Source organism: Borostomias antarcticus (assembly GCF_949987555.1).
Source record: "Borostomias antarcticus genome assembly, chromosome: 16".
Taxonomy (NCBI): domain Eukaryota; kingdom Metazoa; phylum Chordata; class Actinopteri; order Stomiiformes; family Stomiidae; genus Borostomias; species Borostomias antarcticus.
The window spans coordinates 17,662,677-17,670,336 of NC_140249.1; positions in this window are offsets into that span (position 1 = coordinate 17,662,677).

Sequence of the window (7,660 nt, forward strand, 5' to 3'; positions counted from 1 at the left end):
AAGGAAGTGTCATGGGAGAGGGGATCGACTGGGCAAGAACATCGCCCCAAACACTGGTGTAGAATTCATAATCAAGGTAACGAGTATGAACCTATAGGACTTCATGGATGCCTCTGAATGAAAGAGCATTTCTCTGCAAGCGTCCGGAGTGATATTTTAGTATGAAAAAAACAACATTATGCTGTGTGAATGAGGTTACAATTTACAACGACTTTAACACACCTGAGCATGTTCCTCACAAAACACCACAAACAGCTGTTGTGTTATTCATGCACGAACAGTAGCGTGGGGATTCTTTGAGAGATCTTTGTCCTGTTTGACAAGCCCATTAAATCAGGTCGGTGGCATTTCACCATAGCAGCTGAACAACTTAAGTCCTCCAACACTGGACTGACGACACAGACTGTGTCCCCATCGCTGGCCGGTCACCTTCAACTGTTCTCCCATGAATTCACAAGCCTACCTGACCTTTGTGCCAAGGCAGAACAACAAGCGCTCACCAAGCGGCCCCTGCAACCTGGGATAGGATTACACAGGAGGCTGCCATTGTGTCTGTCACCATCAGAATCCATGAACGACAGAGCAGTGTTTAGCCTGTGTGAGTGATAAGTAGTTGATGTAAATAAAACAACTGTCTTGTTTCCAGCTGGGATGTGCATCAGTATGGCCTGCGTAGAGTTGGAATAAGAGTGAGATCTGTCCACCATTTGAAGTGGTACTGCACATGCATACTTCCAAAACATGTCTAACGAGGAGGCTGGAATAGAGTAGTCGTTGAGTAGTGAAACTCTCTCCCCCAGTTTTAATACCGTCCGGCTGCGTCATCGAACAGCTAGCTTTTCTGTGGCGTAGCGGGATAGAGCGGTGTCTCACTAATGGGCGAGCTTGGTAAAGACATTGTTCGAATCCCACCCCAGGCAAAAGCTTATCAATTAGCATGGGTCAAACAAACGAGTCACAACACAGTTACACATGCATACTTTATTGCTCCTAATAAATAAGTAGTTCTATCATCGCTATTAACTGATGACATCAGTTTTATCCTCATCGTTAAAACATGAACATACTGTATAATTCTGCCCAGTACATGGCCAATTACTATAATAAGTCATTTGATAATCCATTAGCAACAAGTACGTTTTTTCATGTATATCAACGAGACTTAAAGTGAGGACTTGCATATGTAGGGTAGACATTCTCTCCTCTAAACCAAATGGAAGTCACTGATTGATATCTATGGCTGAGAGTACATTTATGCTTAAAACGATAAAAAACCAAAACCTTTTAGCTTTGGATTTCTATAAAACTGGAGAATGCCAAGAGAGCATAAAGCTAACATGCGAATAAAATGTTTAGACGGTGCTTGTCAAAACACCTCTTAGCCATATCTGAGTACCATCAAGAGGTCTTTTTCAAAAGCTGTGGAATTTTAACTAGTGTTGAGTTTGCTGTAGTGTATATCTTATTAATATCGTATAACAAAACTCAAACATTTGTTGTTTGGAAAAAGCAGTTTTGTGAAATATACCAAGCCGTAAGGAAAATATTCTCCATTGTCATGCAGCAAAACCTGTTCACTGACCATAAATGATACACCGTACGTCTTTATCTTTTCCTCAACCCAGCAGTCCTTTTTTCTCCTTCACGGTACGATTACACGCACCCCCCCTCCGCCCCCCCACCCCCCACTGCTTACCCAACTTCCTGGTCAGAAAGTCATTTGTCAGTATTAACTTGGATCATGTAGGGAGCCACCAATACGTACTAAGGTTAGAGCACAGCAGTTGAGTAAATAGAGGACGCTATCCTCACGGGGTATCTATTTCACGCTTAAGTCACCAGGTTACTACCCTTACCTCAAGGTAAACATTCAGAGTGTCCACATGCAGGCACTCAGGTATCGGACTAACCCCTCCTTAAATCAAACTCACTCTCATTCCTAGGTTTGTGTCTGGGATATGCTTATGAAATCTACAGTACATTGTCATAGATCGAAATATATACGTCCTTTTGCATTTAGCTAAGTCACCCTGGAAAAGCTAAGGGATTAGATGTACATATAAACGTCCAGGTCCTAATGTATGTCTTCTTCACACTTGGCTTTTAATGCTATCCTATGTCTTCTCTCTGCGAAAGCTCTCCCTGGCCAACCTTGGACTTGAGGGGCTGTTGATGTAGAGATATTTACTGACAGATTAACGTGCTAGTTGACCCGATGTCCTATCCGCCTGCTGTTGGACAAACCCTCAAATTTATTATTTCTCTACTTACAATATGTCTCTATTTCTATCTCTATTTCTCAGTTTCTATTTCTATCTCCCTATTTCTCTGTCTCTCCCCCTGTCTCTCTCTCTCTCTTTCTTTCTCTCTCTCTCTCTCTCTCTCTCACACACACACACACACACGCAAACTCTGCCAGCTCACTGGTATTTTTGTTATGCGAGGATGGCCGCTGCCATTGTTATTTTAGCGCATCGCTATCAATCAAGCCTATAGACAGGAGGGTTGACCCGCGGTGGACGGACAGGGTAACCTGACGCCAGGTTAACTCACTGCCCACCTACTCACAGCAACTGGAAACACAGCCATGGATGTAAGTAACAATGAACTGATGGAATCTGTAGCCGTTACTGGTGAAGAAGTGGAATGTTTTTTCTTTAGAGGCTCCCTGCTTGGTTTCTCCAAAGTATCGTTTTACTAATGCCAAAGAGCGGAGGTTATAGCTGGACAGGTCACAACCTCTTATTTGTCTGGGTTCATGTGGCCTTTTCAAACTAAGTAGCCTTGGCTGGCCTCTCCAAAGACCTTCCAACGTTCACGCAGAGACGCTAGGCCAGTGATACTGACCCGCCTGTGTAGCTAGTTAGCAGTTGGACACTTAGCGATTTCATTTCCCAAACAATAGCAACTCGCTGGGCGCTTGATGAAATATTCAATGATGATTGGGTTTCGGGTTTCGTCTGCGCCCCTACAGAGCCTGTATCCTGTGCCTCACACCTGCAACTCCCCACGGTCTTCAGCACGGGGACCCAAAATCCCTCGGTAGTTGGAGTTTGGACTTCATCACTCGAGACAGTGCCCCTGGGACCTATTTATAACATGTCCCCTACCTCTGAAGGTAGAACTCGTCTTTGGCACCTCCCCGCCATGTGTTAAAAGAGTGTGTCTTAAAGAAAAAAATCCCCCACATGTAAGGGGGTGCTGTCGTTTGTAAATGGGCTTTTCATCAGGTGCCAGTCCATTTTCTCCTCTTACAGCCAAGGCACTCAGAGCCAAGGGCAACTCGCCTGTTGACAGGTGAGCCATCTTGGGGTCTTTTTTGTTGTGGGGTGAGCTGACTCAGATTAATGTTCAGGGGGAAAGTTTTGGGGTTAATTAGAGCGAAAGGCTGGGCGATGTCAGGACCCTCAGACCACTTAGAGAAGAGGGCTGTTGTAGGCTGGGGTGGGGGTGGGGGGGGTCATTCATCTCTGGAACGTAGACCATAACATACACTTGAGATCAGAGACACAGCTTAAGTTATTATAATCGCTGATCTTTATCGTAATAAAAATACAGAAGTGAAATAACAATTTTTTAAGTACTAATTTCTCTATCTGCCAGTTGAGGCTCTAATCTATCATTTCAACTCCATCCTCAATCACCGGGTTTGATTAAAAACATCACACTGTCACACTAAATAAATGCTTGACAAGAAGCAATTATAGCCCATCTTCATAGGTTTTTAGAGGACTTTTATTTTGATAGAACAAGGTCACCTGGGTCGCCTGGAACGCATCTCCAACTAACTACTCCAACTGCCAGTCTATCAATCCATATCTTTACAAACACACCACATATTTGTGTGGAATAAACCCTTCTGATGCCTGGACATGTCACTGTCATGGTCTCTACAGTATCATTGTCTATTGTCTGTCTAACATAATCAATGACACAGATCATCTTTGGAGCTGATTTTCAGTCGGCTGTTTGGTTTGGTTGTGATAGTTCTCTCAGGTAACGGCCCTCCTAGAGCATGTGGACCGTAGGACATACATGATACAGACTGGGACTGGAGAGGACTGGGGTGTGATGGGTGCTCAAAATAACCCTCTTAGCACCCGTTGGGAATCTCAGCAATGAACCTATCATAAACTGAACATAGTACAAATTCCTCTTTAAAAATAGAGGCCTGGGGAAAGAGCTGGGATGTTGTGTTATTGAATGGCTTCTGTTGGACTGGTGGGATTACTGTATACTTATTGATGGCTCATGCAAAAAATATGTAGCCGAATTGAATCGGTTAAACTCACTCCTCAGTAGAAATACCGCCCACCCGCACCATCGAATCGCTAGCTTTAGCACCATCGAATCGCTAGCTTTAGCACCATCGAATCGCTAGCTTTTGTTACGGCTCGCATGCCCTCGCCTCCACAACCGCCTCCCTCTCTCCCCTCTGGGCCCGCTGCGCGCTCGGGGCGTCCTACGCGCTCTTCCGCACGTCGCATCGGCCCAGGCATGCAACGCTCTGACTCTCCGGAGTTTCCCCCCACTACCGGGCGTTCCCCGTCTCCGGCCGGCTCCGCGGACTCGGCAGTCTCCTCCCACTCCGGTGGCGAAGAGTCGGATCCCGACATGCCCAGCACATCAGCCCGTGCGCAACAACAAGAACGGCGCGCTCGTCTCCGACGATGACGCGGGCGCGGCTCTACTCACCGGTTTCCAATTCATCATCACCACACCTGTCCCTCGTTCTGCAATCACCTTCAACCCCTACAAGAACCTGGTCTACACTCCACTCATCGCCAGATCTTACCATAAACTTATGTGGTAAAGTATAGCCTATAGCCTACAATTTCCTTACCTGTGTTTTGTAGTGTTTTTTTTTCTCGTTCCCCATTTGTGATTACTATCACTCACCCTACCTCTCCCCCTCGTCTCTCCAGTTCCTGCCTGACCCACGCCTGTACGATTACCCCGCTCCTGCCTGACCATCGCCTGTACGACAACCCCGCTCCTGCCTGACCATCGCCTGTACGACAACCCCGCTCCTGCCTGACCATCGCCTGTACGACAACCCCGCTCCTGCCTGACCATCGCCTGTACGACTACCACGCTCCTGCCTGACCATCGGCTGTACGACTACCACGTTCCCCTTTGTGATCTTATTAAATCGCCCCTCCGGGCTTTACCGTTCCTTGCCTCCTCCTTTCCTGTTGCGCCTGGGTCCCAAACCGAACCCTTACAGTAAGAGCTGGCCAGTTTTGACCCAGCCAACATGGAGGAGAGACCTGCACCTTCCGGACCACTCCAAGCCCAGGGTAGGCTCCTGGCAGAACACTCCTGCATGCTCTCGCAGGCTTCCGACGTGGTCACAACCGTGCGCCAGGAGCTCCAGGGAGTCTCCACCCTCCAGCAGTCCCAGGCCGAGTACCTCCGGCAGGTCCCCACCCTCCAACAGACCCAAGCTGAGCAACTGCAGCTGGTCTCCGCCCAACAGCAAGCCCAGGGCGGGCAACTGACGGGACTCGCTACTCTGGTCAGCACCCTGTCCGACCAGGTCACCGCGCTCATTGCCCGCCTGGCTCCGTTCCTGGACCCCGCTCCTCCCCAGCAAGACCCTGCACCACCCGCGGTCCCCGCTCCTGCCGTTCCACCAAACCGGGAGCCCCATCTCGCCTCCCCGGCCCTCTACGACGGGACGTTCACCCTCTGCCGGGAGTTCATCATGCAGTGTGAGTACGTGTTTGATCTCCAGCCAAGCATGTACTCCACTGCGTCGGCTCGGATCGCCTACATCGCCAACCTAACCACGGGACGGGCTCGCCGTTGGGTCATGGCGGGTCGCGAGGGCGCAGCTGCCTACATGCAGGACTACACTGCCTTCGTGGCTGAATTCAGGACCGTGTTTGACCACGACGTCCATGGACAGGACGCGGACGCTGCTCTCTCCGCCCTCACCCAGGGTCCCAGTTCCGTAGCGGACTACGCCACGGAGTTCCGCATCCTCGCTGCCCGTTGCCCCTGGAACGAGTCTGCCCTGTACAGCGCTTTCCGACGGGGCCTAGGGGAGGCCATGAAGGACAGCCTGGCTGGAAGAGACAGACCAGCGACCCTGAACCAACTCGTCTCCCTCTCCATAGCCATTGACGAGCGCCACCGGGAACGCAGGCGCGAGCGGGCGCACCAACACCACAGCGCACCCAGACCATCTCCGCCCCCCTCTACCGGTCTCTCTCGGCCTGTCCCGGCCTTCCTCGCCCCCCCAAACACCGCTGGGGAGGAACCCATGCAACTGGGCCGGGCCCGACTGACCCCTGCAGAGCGCGAGCACCGGAGACAGAACGTGCTGTGCATGTACTGCGCCAGCCCAGCGCACGCCGTCGACTCCTGCCCCTCTGCACCTCCCAGGGCAGCAAAAGAGTAGGCTCACTTGCCAGGGGATACCGAGTGAGCCGGCTCATCCATCCCCAATCCCGGACCCGTGCCGCCAGGTTCACTGTTACCCTCGCCTGGCAGGGGCACACGCTCTCCGTCCCTGCTCTCATCGACTCCGGTGCTGACGAGAGCTTCGTGGACGTCCAGTTCGCCCACAAAGCGGCGCTCCCTATCTCCCCTCTGGAGAGGCCCCTCTCGGCCTTCGCTCTGGATGGCCATCCCATGGGTCCCATTACTCACCGGACCCTGCCCCTCACCCTCACAGCCTCGGGAAACCACGTGGAGAACATCCGCCCCTTCGTCATCCACTCTCCCGACGCTCCGTTCATCCTAGGAAGGCCCTGGCTGGAACTCCATACCCCTCATGTCTGCTGGAGCTCGGGGCACATCCTCAGCTGGAGCACCGCCTGCCACGCCCGCTGCCTCCGAGCTGCTCAGACCTCCACTCTGGTTGACCGACCCCGTCCCGCTCCTCCGGACCTCTCCACGGTCCCTTCGATGTACCACGACCTTGGAGAGGCCTTCAGTAAGGAGCGCGCCCGCACACTCCCCCCTCATCGACCCTACGACTGCGCCATCGAGCTCCACCCTGGCATCCCTCTTCCAGCCAGTCGTCTCTACAACCTCTCCCTCCCGGAGAAAGCAGCCATGGACACCTACATCTCCGAGTGCTTGGCCGAGGGTCTCATCCGACCATCTCGATCCCAGGTGGCAGCGGGGTTCTTCTTCGTTAAGAAGAAGGGAGGAGATCTGAGGCCGTGCATCGACTACAGGCTGCTCAACAACATCACGGTCAAGAATAAATATCCACTCCCCCTCATGAGCTCCAACTTCGAACCCCTCATCGGTGCCACCATCTTCACCAAGTTGGATCTCAGGAACGCTTATCACCTGGTGCGTATCCGTGAGGGGGACGAATGGAAGACCGCCTTCAAGACCTCCCGTGGCCACTACGAGTACCTCGTCATGCCCTTCGGCCTCACCAACGCCCCCGCCGTCTTCCAGGCGCTGATGAACGACGTGCTCAGGGACATGCTGGACGTCTTTGTGGTCCTCTACCTGGACGACATCCTGGTATTCTCCAGGAGCGCTGAGGAGCACGTCCAACATGTCCGCATGGTCATCCAGCGTCTCCGGGAGAACCGCCTGTATATCAAGGCGGAGAAGTGCACCTTTCACTCCTCGTCAGTGGAGTTCCTGGGGCTCATCATGGAGGGAGGCCTGACGCGACCCGACCCCCGCA